At 50.4% G+C, this 13,350-nt stretch overlaps 1 protein-coding gene across 5 annotated transcripts in view; it reads left to right on the forward strand.

Moving 5' to 3' along the window:
- AUH (AU RNA binding methylglutaconyl-CoA hydratase) overlaps positions 1–13,350 on the forward strand; it is a 327,291-nt gene that overhangs the window by 199,377 nt on the left and 114,564 nt on the right. The gene's annotated exons all lie outside the window — the stretch shown is intronic.

The raw sequence follows: 13,350 nt of genomic DNA on the forward strand, positions 1-13,350 counted from the left end.
CATCTGTGTGGTTGAGTCAGTCGGAAGGCCTCTTGGTTGCCTGGGCAGCAACACCCCTGGGCTCCAGAAAAGGGACTGTGATGGCTTCCAGTAATGGTGTGGGGACTGTGATGGCTTCCAGTGACGGTGGGGGCACCACGATAGCTTCCAGTGATGGTGGGGGCACCACGATGGCTTCCAGTGACGGTCGGGGCATCGCGATGGCTTCCAGTGATGGTGGGGGCACCGCGATGGCTTCCAGTGATGGTGGGGGCACCGCGATGGCTTCCAGTGATGGTGGGGGGACCGCAGTGCCTTCCAGGGACGGTGTGGCCGCCACCATGCTGACCAAACACTGATAGTTTACAATGGTATAGGATGGAAACTTCTAGCATAAGGCACACCTTGGTGAGCAGGGGAATGCAGACAGGCATTGCTTGGTGGGTGGGTGTGCAGTGAAAGGGGGCACTTTCCTTTTCTCTGAAAGAACTCACTCATTCCCGAAAACCAGAAGCATGGGTGCTTGTGGACTCCTGGTGATGCCCTGCATCTCCGTAGGAGGAGACGACAGCGTGACGAGAAGCAGAACTTTCTTCAGTGGGGACCAAGGGGCCCGGAGACTGCGCTGCCCCACAGGGACGCTGGTCAAGCCTTGCTCAGGGGACAGTGTCCCAGGAGCCCCCCTCTGGCCTGGGAGTGCCTTGTTCACAGGCCTGTCCTGGCGGCTGGGGTCCCCCCCACTTCCTCATGCTACCCCGGCCTCTCCAAACCCAGTCGCTGTCACACTTGGCAATTTCTGAAGCCACCTTCTGTCCCACGTTTGCGCCTCCAGACAGAAAGAGCTTTCTGGGCATCGGGGGGGTGTGATGGAATTGGGCCCTCCCAGAAGTCCGGGATAATCTCTACTGAAGTCTGTAACCTTAGGGGCACCTGGGTGGCTCAGTGGGTTCAGTGTCCGACTTCGGCTCAGGTCATGATCTCACGGGTCACGGGTTTGAGCTCCGCATTGGGCTCTGTGCTGACGGCTCAGAGCCTGGAGCCTGCTTCTGATTCTGTGTCTCCCTCTCACTCGCCCCTCCCCTGCTTGTGCTCTGTCTCTGTCTCTGTCTCTGTCTCTCAAAAACAAATAAACATTAAAAAAATGCCTATAACCTCAGTCATGTCTGCAGATTTTTCTTTGTCACACAACATGGTTCATGTGGTTCTGGCCTCGAGGTGCACGCGTCCTTGGGGCCTCCTGCCTGACCCGCCCTCTGGGGAGGGGGCCAACTGTCCTGGTGGGCAGTCGTGCTGACTACAGGCATCCCCTGAGTCACCCACCACGACCTGCCATTTGCCTTTTGTAAGCAGCGGCTTCTCCAGCAGGAGGGAGAGGGCACTGAGCCTCTGTCAAGATGCTGTCGAGGAAATGCCACAAGTAGAGTGTGTTCTGATTGTCACTTAGCCGGGAACAGGTGTAACTGATGGATTTATGAGCCAACCGAGAAAACCGAGGCTGGATTCATGGCGCTTCTCGTCTCTTTAAAGACAGGTTCAGCGACCGGCTTGTCTCTTTAAGAAGACATTCTAGAACTGGGTGCAAGGAGCCCACGTGGCTTCTGTGTGTCAGGGGAGGAGTTTCCGTCCTGGGCGACCCTTCGGGTACCCGTACCGCATTCGTAACGATAAGATGCATTTAAAAGGCAGGAGCCCACAGACCAAAGTGTGGTCAAACTGTTGCCGACGGTGGGGATGACGTACAAGGTGAAGGAAACAGAAGTGTGTGGTTTAGAGCTGGTTTCACCATGAGTTGCTCTATTTCTCCAGAAAAGCTCCGCGGCCACTCCGCGTCCACGCGTGGACGGTGCCGGGAATGAGTGTCCAGCCACGCCTTGTGTCTGATCTTGTCATCCCGTTTCACGGCCACAGCCTGGCCGTCCTGGGGGGCGGGGGCGGGGGCGGGAGGAGGGGTTCCGGTTATAGGTGGCCGTGTAATCAATTGCCCAACACAGTGGTTGGAGCTGCTGTTCTCTCGCTCCTGCTCCGTGGGGTGTTCTGTCTTCCTGGAGACCAGTCCCCTGGTGCTGTGACCTGTACACGGAACCGCTGGGCCTCTCCACGTGGTAGATGGGCTTCTTACGTTAGCGTTTGGCAGGCTTTTCTGGAAAGGGCCAGAAAGCAGATATCTTACCCTTTGGGGCCCCACGGCCCCCGTCACAAGGACTCGGCCCTACTGTTGTAACCACAAGCAGCCACAGAACAAATACGTGGGCCATTAGGCATGGCTGTTACAATAAAACTTTATTTACAGAAACACACGTCAGGGGCCGGATTTGTCCGAAGGCCGTGATTTCCTGTCTCCTGTCTCACACGGTCGCCAAGGACTCCTGAAAACACAAATATGGACTTTGCCGGGCCTTCTAGGTCTAGACCCACCTCTTGAGTGGGTCATGGGGCCTGCCCTGGCATGATGTTGGGGTGGCTACAGAGGGCAGCTGGGGGCAGGGACCCTGGGCATCTCTGGAGACACACTCCTCCCCCACCCCGGGGGAAGGGACACGCAAGGTTCCATCTTGGTGACTGATTTGCAGGGAACGTTAGGGTCTACAAGCCGCGCATTGAAAGCAAAGCCTGCAATTCTGTGACGGGCCCGCAGCATACATGACTCACTATGCGTGACTAGACGAAATCTCAAGGCTTGATTATTCCCTGGTAAACGCTATGCCACCAAGACCATCGAAAGGACTTCCAATCACAGAAATTTGCAGTGAAGACTCGATCTCCTCCACCCACATCCTCTCGTCGGTTGTCTTTGTACTCCGAGACGGGAAATGGAAACACCGTGTGACAGTTACCCCCAGAGATGCTGGCCGTTGGGACCGTTTTGTTGGGGTCCGGATGGACCGTGTCTGGGGCTCTGCCCCCTCCTGGTTCACCTGCCGGGCTGTCACATGGATGAGGGCCTGTCCGTGGGTAGCTTCTGGAGAGCAGGGGGCTCGGGGCACTCCAGTCCCCTAACTCTGGCCCATAGAGTTTGGTAAGCCACCCCCATCCTGCCTCCAGCCGTCCCTGCTCTATGGTGCCACCAACATGCGTGTTTTGTAACACAGGGGTCGGCCTGCTACCTTTGGATAATCTCCTAACTGCTCCTCACTGCCCGCAGATGGAGGCTTCCTCTGGGCTCGGGCCGCAGCCCTCCTGTGTCCTGTGTTGCCCACCTTCCCACCACCCGTGCACACTGCCGTGACCCGGGACCCTTCGACTTCCCAAAGGAGCTGCCCTAAATCCTCCCGCCCTTCCAGGTTTTCCTCAAAGCCCGAAACGCTTCCCCCACTGGAAGTGATTCTTCCGACCCCAACCTAAATGCCCTTTCCTCCAAGAGGCTCCTCCTAGTTCCCCTTAGTTGGACCAAACGCTCCTTCCTGAAAGAACGCAAGCGCAGAAGAAAGAGAGGGAAAAGAGACAGAGAGGGAGACAGACACAGAGAGAGAGAGGCAGATCCTAGGGATTTTCCCGAGACACGGCCCCGGGTGCCCCATGAGTGCATTCCCGTGTAAACCTATTAGAACACGCTTACCTTCACACGAGGTGCCTGGGGGGCTCAGTCGGTCGAACAACCGACTTCAGCTCAGGCCATGATCTCATGATTTGTGGGTTCCAGCCCCGCGTCGGGCTCTGTGCTGACAGCTCAGAGCCTGGAGCCTGCTTTGGATTTTGTGTCTCCCTCTCTCTCTGCCCCTGCCTGTCTCATGCTCTGTCTCTCTCTCAGAAATGAATGAATTTCAAAAATAAAAAAAAAAAAAAAAAAAAAAAAAGAACACACTTGCCTCCGCAGAATGCGAGATACGTCCACTGAAAATCTCCAGGCATCATTTCTGACCCTTAATGACGATCCTCTCCCGCCTGGTAAGCAGTTCGGTGCCGGACGGAGGAGGGTCCGCGGTGGTTCCCAAGCTGCGTGCCGTCATTTCCACGGAGCCTTGTGTGTGCAGCGCGTCGGCCACCCAGCCGGCATCTAAGTTCCACGCTGCTTTTCGATTTGCCCAAAACGTTCTTGTGGATCGACGTCAAGCTTAAAACAAAAACGGAAACAAAAGAAAAAACGCGAAGGCAGCTGGATCTCGGTCTGCAGCGGAGCGGTTCCGCCTCGGTGGGGAGAGGGACCTTGCCCGGGGTTAGGGAGCACCCAGCCTCCTGTTTGTGCTTTGGTTTGTGTTCTGATTTTTGTTCTTTTATATGAGGAGGTTTGGGCAAAGGGCTGCAGGAGAAGGGAGTCAGGCTCTGGCAGGTGGGCGGGTCCCTGGTCCCTGCTCTGCAGGGTTTGGAGCCAGGACAGGCTCTCCCGGTACCTCAGGGAGGGGGCCGAGGCCACCTGGGGCACACCGATGACCGTCAAATGGTACAGCCTGGTGATCTCAGCTGGAACAACAGCACCAAAGGGTCCCCGGACCCGGGGGTCAGTCCAGACATACGCACCCTTTCCTTTCCGCGTCGCCCTCCCCCTGCTCCCCGGGCGCAACAGACCCAGCCAGACCACCTGCCCATTTCTGCGGATTTGCCTGCACGGGAGGACAGTGCTCACAGGAGACCTTCAGGCGGAAGGGGGTGGGGCAGGCCTCCCTGGTGGTCCGGGGATATACCCCAGTGGTGTTTTCCAGAATGTGGATTTGGATCCATGATCGGGCCACGAAAGTAACTTCTGGGGTGTGACTTACATTTTTTAAAAAAGGGGCAAAGGATCTGAGGAGCCGTTTTTCCAAGGAAGATACGTGAATGGCCGATGGGAACGTGAGAAGATGCTCAACGTCACTAGCCACGTGGGAAACACAGACGAAAACCACAGTGAGCTCTCCCCTCGTGCCTGTCGGGACGGCCATCACCAGAAGGACAAGATATAAAACTTCCTGGGGAGGATGTGGGAACGGAGCCCTCGTGCGCTGCTGGTGGGAACGCAGGCCGCTGCAGCCGCTCTGGAGACACTCCGGGGGGCTTCTCAACTACCCTATGACCCGGCTGTCCCATCTCGGGGTGTACATCTAAAAGAAATGAAAATACGATTTTGAAGCGATATCTACACCTCCACATTCACAGCAGCATTACTTCCAAAAGCCAAGATGTGGAAACAAACTTGTCCATTAATGGATAAATGGATAAAAACCTATCTGTCTGTCTGTCTGTCTCAGCGAATATTATTCAGCCATTAAAAAATGAAATTCTGGTCCTTGCGACAACACGGGTGGACCTTGAGGGCATTGTGCGAAGTGAAATAAGTCAGACAGAGGAGGACAAATACTGTGTGATCTCTCCTATGCGGAACAAAAAAAACCCAAAACAAACAAACGAAAAAACACCACCCCCCCCCCCAACTCCCCTGCCTCCAAAAACCAAAAACAAACAAACACATAGAAAAAGAGATCAGAATTGTGGTTCCCAGAGGCAGGGATGGGGTGGAGGAGACATCGGAGGCAGGTGGTCAAAGGGTAAAATCTGCGGTCATAAGAGAAACAGGAACCAGGGGTGGGATGTGCCACGTGACGCGTCCAGCCAGCACGGCCGAGGGATGTACAGGACGGCTGGTATAGGACAGTAGATCCTAAGTGTTCTCATCGCAAGGGGAAGGATGGTTTTTGCTTTTCATGCTTTTTCTTTCACTGTATCTATGAGGTGATGGATGTTAATTGCCCTTGGTGACCACTCCACAGGATATGTTAATGAAACTCACACGGTGATGCATGTCAATTATATCTCAATTTGGAAGGGGAAACATGAAGTAGAATTAAAAAAAAATTGCCTGATGGTGAGGTTTGTTTTTTTTTTTTTTTTTTTTTTTTTGGTCTTAAAATGTCTCCACTCTCTCTGTCATCAGACCCATCAGATGGTATCATAAAGTCTGCTTCCAAAGGACACAGTCTCAAAGCTTTGTGCTCCTGGCATTCTCTTTTCTGTCACTTTGTCTGATGTCTCATCCTCTCTTGGGTGTCCACCTCCTTGTTCGTAAAATAAGCATGTCCAGAGCTCTTACTCACCCCGTCCACACAGGCTCCCTGGATGCCTTCTGGAGCCCTCTTCTCCTTCCCAGCTTTGCTGCTCCCGGCATCTGAGCCTCCTGGCACACACCCCACATATGGCCCCCGGGGGCTGCACCTGAGCACCCCCTCCTCCTGGCCCTCCTGCTTCCCTCCTGCGCTCTCCAGCTCAGCCAAGGGCCACACCATCTGTCAGTCTTGATGCAACTAAGGGGTTTTATTTGCATTGCTGAGTAGAAGGCAGTTTTTATCTGGTATGTCAACAAAGTACAATATCAAGGCTTTATTTCTTTGGCAAACAAGGAAGACACCACTGGAGCAGGAGGACATGTTCGTGCATGGATGGGTGGGTGGATGGATGATGGATAGTTGAATAGAAGGAAGGAAGGAAGAAAAGAAGGAAGGAAGGGAGGAAGGAAGGAAGGGAAAGGGAAAGGAAAGAAGGATAAATGGATGAATGGATGGATGGATAGTTTGATAGAGGGATGGATGGATGATGGATGGTTGGAAGGAAGGATGGATGGATAGATGGAGGAGGGGTATATGTAGATATAGATACAGATCCATGTATATTAATGCTGGATATGTTGCTTCCTATAAGATGAGAGGACATCTTACCTACTGACTTGAGCTCGGCTTGCTCATTGAGACCCCGTCCAAATGCCAGTCCCCAGGAGACTTCCCAGCCCTCGGCCAGTCTCAGACACTACGGGACCCTGCCCACTTTCTCTTCTGGTGCCCATCAGCCAGCATCCTGGGTGCCGCTTTGTGTATCTGCCTCCTCGGTTCCACTGAGCGGGACTTTCCTCTAGAAGTTTCCTAAGATGGGAAACTCCTTCTTAGGAAAGGAAAACTTCCCTCCCTTCCTGCAACGCTATGCCATTCTTGTCACCGGACTTCTGTGCCAGTTAGTAACTGCATATGTATGAACTCTCTTTATTTACATGTACATTTTCCTTTAGGGAACCATTAGCAGCTGAAAAGCAGATAGATACTGGGTCTTTCTTGTTGGGCCAGTCAACGTATGCTGGTGACACTACGGTGACAAGAGCCCCTTCAGAGAGGAGACTTCTTTTCTTGCTCATGCTGTGTGTCCGCCATGGGCCGTGACAGTCACTCAGTCACCCAGGCTGATGAGACGGTACTGCCTCAACTGGGGCCATTGTCAAGCAGAGGGAAAGGGGCTGTGGAGGACCTCACGCTGGCCTGCTCTGTCTTCAAGGCAGACACACTGCTCTGCCAGCAGCCCAGGGGCCAGGGGCAGTCATGTGGGCTTCCGTCCGGGGGCCTCGGGAAGTGTCGTCCTACACGTGCTCAAGGCAGACAGCTGGCAATATTTGGTGAAGAGCATCAATCCCTACCTACTTGGTTTGGTCTTAGGAACTAGCAAAGTACCTACAAGTACCAGCTACGTTAACCCGCCAGCATCTCAAAAGCGGAACCGGAAGCAATTTGTCTGTGCGGCCCACACATCTGGCAAGATGTCACCTAATACATGTTCCGTCATTCGTTGACTAACTGGATGATAAGAAGCGTATGCTAGTCTCTTAGCTACGCCAGGGTTTCTGAGAAAATAAGTGACTTCTGTCTACTGTGGGGGGAAGCCTCTCTCTCTCTCTCTCTCTCTCGGGGCTCTTGGCGACTGCTTAGCTGTTTGAACTGCAGTATTCACCTCTGGGGAGGGGTGTCCCCACGACACGTGGTGGCCAGTGCACTGCAAGCTGCTATTTCCCAGGGCCCTGGAACAGTCAATCCCTGGCATTCCTCCAGCGGCTGGCTCCATCGTGGCCACGCGGCATTTCTCCACGAGTGTCTGTGTCCAAATGTCCCTCTTCCTATAAGGACACTGGTCACTTTGGATGTAGGGCCCAGGAGGACGACAAAGGAACTTTTCCCTCCCTTCCCTTCCAGTCTCCCACCAGCGGCTCGTCAGGAAGCTGGAAGCATTTCCAGGACACTCTGTCTGCAGACTTCCAGCCCCTTGGCTGCAGAGGGGAGCTCAGAAGGGTGGAAACGGACAGAGAGTCCACAGAGGAATTCCTGGCATGGGGGGGGGGGGGGACAGTGGGAATGGAAACCAGCCATCAGCTCGGCTCAGCTCGGCTCAGCTCGGCACTGAGGGCGGCTGGAGAAAGCCCACCTCCAGTCTGAGAGCATCTTTCAAGACGGCTGCAACATGCATCTGGGCAGAGGCTCAACACGACCTTCACGAGGGCATTGAATTGTGCCAGATGCGCTTTCCGTACGTTTTTCTCATTTGCCTTTCCAACATAGCAGCGGGTGCAGATCTAACCCGCATCTCCCTGGTTGGTCCACATTAACTCCGTGCGTGTGTCAGTGTTGGAGTGACAGGCAGCACGCTGCCGAGGAGGGTCACTTCAGTGCTGGCTGGCTTCTGGTCCCCCGGGGGTCCCGCTGTGTCACCTGCCCCCTCCCCCCCCCCTCCCCGTCTGCTAAGCTCTGCCTCCCTTCTGAAAGCACTCCGGTGATCTGTAAATGCAGACCCAAAAATTGTAGAAGCATCACACGGGAGCCAACCCTGAATAGTGACACAGCTCAGGGATCAAAGTTAAAGGAGGCGCTGGGAGCCATGGCTATAACGTTGTTTTCATAACTTTCCATTATGTAAATGGTCCATGTTGACTGACTGTTTTGAAAATTTCAGAAATGAAAATTCAGACTCATGCTTAACATACTGATACTTTACTCCTACGTCCAGATGATTTTTCCAGTGCTTGGTAATTAAATTTTTTTTTTAATTTTTTAAGTCTATTTATTTTTGAGACAGACAGTGTGAGCAGGGGAGGGACAGAGAGAGAGGAGAAGAGAGAATCCCAAGCAGGCTCTGCTGTGTCGGCACAGAGTTTGACGCAGGGCTTGAACCCATGAAACCATGACATCATGACCTGAGCTGAAATCAAGAGTTGGACACTTAACCGACTGAGCCACCTAGGCACCCCATCTAGTACTTGGTAATTAAAAAAAAAAAAAAAGTAAGTAAGTAAGTAAAGACATGAAAAAAAATTATACTACCCTTTGGGGGGGAAAAAAGCCCAAATCTGCTGACAATTAATGGAGAACAGCAAGAGATCCAGCTGGAAACACGTTGGAAGGGGCCAGAAGTGGCATACTGAAAAAAAAAAAAAGGAGTAAATAGAAATTTTATAAGCAATTTTAGAACTTCAAAGCTATGGCCATTAACCAATACTGTTTAAGCAAAAGGTAAATGATATACCCAGGATTCACTTAGGAATAAGATTAATCCAAAAATGAGTAGGAATACCTTACTCATTTGAGCCACCAATTCAGGATCTCTAAGATCCGTCTTCTGATGTTTGTGCATTTTTTTTTTTTTTTTTCAGTCAGAGGAGATGCCCTTTTGATCCTCATTCTTCGGGCTGGAGTTAGCTCATTTTCGGCACATTTCTAACAAGGCTCATGTTAGGGTCCTACAGTCAGAAGTCACGAACTGAAACAGAGAAACTCCACTCAGCTACAGGGTCCTTAGCAGTATTCAGAACATGACAGCGAGAAAGCCCAGGTAAAGATGACAAAAAAAAAAAAAAAAAAAAAAAAAAGAAAACCAATAAATAGCACTAAATAACAAAGAATAAATAGCATAGGGGCAAGAAGATGCACCCACATGCCTGAGCACATGTTCCCAAAAGAGAAAGCAAAGAAGGCAGGTAGGCAGGGTCCCTCCTTCACCAGGGAATTTTAGAGAGCAGGAAACGTGATGGGGCGCCTGGGTGGCTCAGTCGGTTAAGTGTCCAACTTCGGCTTGGGTCATGATCTCATGGTTGGTGAGTTGGAGCCCCACATCGGGCTCTGTGCTGACAGCTCGGAGCCTGGGGCCTGCTTCCAATTCTGTGTCTCCCTCTCTCTCTCTGCTCCTCACCCGTTTATGCTCTCTCTCTCTCAAAAATAAACATTAAAAAAAGTTAAAGAAAAAAAAAAACAAGAAAGAAAGCAGGAAACGTGAAACATTCTGTCTTTTATTCTAGCCACCCTGGCAGATGTGAGTTTGATGTGCATTTTTCCTAATGACTCGATGTTGAGTACCTTTTCATGTGCTTACTGGTTGCTTGTATGTATATTTTTTGGACAGTGTGTAATTAACTCCTTTGCTTATTTTTCAATCAGATTGTCTTCTTATTGTTGAATTGTAAGAGTTCTTTATATATTCTGGATAAAAGTCATATATATATATATATATATATATATATATATATATATATATATATATATATATGATCATGTCCCATTCTGAGGATTGCCTTTTCACTTTCTTGATAGTCTTGTTTGCTGCACGGCAGTCTTTAATTGGATGAAGTCCAATTTTTTTTTTGTTTTCTTTTTCACTTGCTTTGGTATCATATTTAACAAACCATTGCCTAACCCAAGCTTGCAGAGATGTACTCCTATTTTTCTTCAGACAGTTTTATGGTTTTAGTTGTTACATTTGTACCCATGATCCATTTTGAGTTAATTTTTGTATATGATGTGAGGTAGGGATCCCACTTCATTCTTTTGCATGTGGATATCCGATGGTCCCAGCACCGCCTGTGGAAAAGAGTATTCTTTCCACTGCTGAGTTGTCTTGGTGCCCTTGTCAAAAACGAATTCACCATAAGTGTAAGGGTTGATCTGTGGACTCTCAATTCAATCTCATTAAACTGTACCTTGCCCTCTTCATTGCGGTAGCTTTGTAGAATGGTATGAAACAGAGAAACGTGAACCCTCCAAGATGGTTGTGAACATTGTATCCAAAAATCTAAAGAAAATTAGTTATAGAACAATCAGACGAGTGAGCTTTTCCTATCTAGAGAATTAAGTGGCAATAATTGCACAAAGACGTGAGATTCCAGTGGTTATTCTATGTGTCTTCACAGCTGCAACAGCGGGCATTTGTTTCCGGAGCGTCATGTGGTAGGCATGGTGCTAGGAACTCCACATGAACCTTGGTTTATAAATTCCACACAAGAGTCCTAAGATTCAAAGGGTGAAGTAACTTTCCCAAATTCTGAGACCGACTTTGAAGTATATATTTGGTCTCCGCCCCCAGTTCCTGACACAGAGCTCCTAAATTCCTTGAAATTTTGTGGGTGATAAGACGAGGCAACCCTCGGTGGGCTCCTGAATAGTTTCGGGATGGGGTCGGGTCACCAGAAAGACCAAGTCATGATTAGAAGCTTGGACCTGTCAGTCCCACCCCCAACCTCTGGGGAGAGGAGAGAGGCTGGAGATTGAGTGAACGATCTATCATGCCTACTTGGCAGAGCCTCCATAAAAATCTCTGAGCTGGAGGGTTCTGGGAGCTTCTGGGTTGGTAAACACCTCCACACGCTGGGAGGGTGACATACACAACTCCAGGGGAAGCAGCAGTTCCTGTGCTTGGGACCTATTGGACCTTGCCTACATACCTCTTCATCTGGCCATGCATTTGTATTCTGTACAATGTACAGAATACAATGTACAGACATTGGTAAACCTAAGTGTTTCCATGAGTTCTGTCATCTATAATGGCAAATTATTAAACCTGGGGAGGGAGTCGTGGGGACCCCCAATTCAAGTTGGATGGGAGTGTGGGTGAACTGGGGACGCGCTGTTTACAAGCGGTATCTGAATCTGAGGTGGGGGTGGTCCTGTGGGTCTGAGCCCTTAACCTGTGGGGTCAGCATTCACTCTGGGTAGTTAGTGTCAGAATTGAATTAAACTGTAGGACACCCAGTTGGTGTCCATGGAAAACTGGACAACTTGGTGTGGAAAACCCACCCATTTGGTGTCAGAAGTGCTGTAAGTGGAGGACAGTTGCTCGTAGGTCGCACAGCCGAGAAGCAGTGGGGCCACCATCAGAAGCCTGTCTGTCTGCCTGTCTGTCTGTCTACCTCTAGAGCCTATACTCTTACTATGTCGCTCTCCCGTAGGCTAGTGCTGACCTTCAACTGGCATTGGGGGAGGCAAGACAACACTGCCATGGTTCAAAACCAGTTAAAATGTGTTTTTTTTTTAAATGTCATCAAATTGACATAACATAAAATTTTCCATTTTAATCACTTGTAAGTGTACGATTCGGTGACATTCAGCACATTCACGTCGTGGCACCATCACCACCATCCGTGTTCCCAAACCGAAACCATGAAACACTGCCTCCCCACCCCCCTCCCCGGCTCCCAGCACCCCACCCCCTCTACTTTGTCTCTAGGAATCTGACTCGTCCAGGTGGCTCACACAAGTGGAACCCTACAGTGTTTGTCCTCTTGTTTCTGGCTTATTTCATTTAGCAGAATATCCTCGTGGTTCATCCATGTTGTAGCAGGGCTCAGTGTCTCCTTCCTTTTTAGGGCTGAATAATATTCCAGTGTGTGGATAGACCTCATTTTGCTTATCCCTTCATCCACGGATGGACACTGGGGTTGTTTCCCCATTTTTGCTGCTGTGAATCATGCCGCTATGAACACGGGTGTGCAAATATCTATTCAAGTCCCACATTTCACGCTTCTTGGGTGTGTGTACCCAGATATGGAACGGCCGGATCATATGGGAATTCCGTGTTTGATTTTTGAGGGAATGTTCGAATGGTTTTAAAATGCTACTTTTGAAAATACTTCCAGGGCTAATTTTGTTTTGACTGTGCTCCAGAGAAGATTTTGTCATCTTGAAATGGAGTCGTTGTTTTTTTTCTCTTTAAAATAACAAACTCATCATTCAAAAGCAAATCTAGTAAATAAAACGAAGGATAACTTTGGGGGTATGATTTGTGGAACAAAATTTAGGTGTAAGGTTTCTTTTTTGTGTGCGCTTGTTAATTTTTAGGGATTGTTAATTCCAATAAAAGTGGTCACCAGAGGCAAGAGTAAGGAACACTTGAGAACCAGAGTATCTAGCTCACAGGGTTTTAGGAGACTTGAACGAACGACTCGGAAAATTCACCTAGTACAGTGCCCGGCACAGAGCTCAGCCGATGGCGGCTTCTCTCCTCCCTTATCCCAGAAGAGGGAGATGCAGGCGGGGGATCTGGGGGCAGGAGCCTGATCTGTTAGAGGAAACGGCCCCAGTGTCGCCGGAGGCGTCGTGCGGCTCTCCTGTCCAGGTTAGAAGCCACAGCCCCACAATCGGAGATGCCTCAGTGACAAATTATCTATATCCTGTTCGGACAACTTGTTAACAGTGAGCAGGAAGCATCTCATCTGGCAAGGAAATATCAAAGCCCTTCTCACCCTCCCTTCCTCCCCCCTTCCCTTCTCACCCTCCCTTCCTCCCCCCTCTCTTCTTACCCTCTGTCCCTCCCCCCTCCCTTCTTATCTTCCCTTCCTCCCTCCTCCCTTCTTATCCTCCCTTCCCCCCCTCCCTTCTTACCCTCCCT

The sequence above is a fragment of the Herpailurus yagouaroundi genome, unplaced genomic scaffold, assembly GCF_014898765.1.
Source record: "Herpailurus yagouaroundi ecotype Mexico unplaced genomic scaffold, PumYag 199, whole genome shotgun sequence".
NCBI classification, from domain to species: domain Eukaryota; kingdom Metazoa; phylum Chordata; class Mammalia; order Carnivora; family Felidae; genus Herpailurus; species Herpailurus yagouaroundi.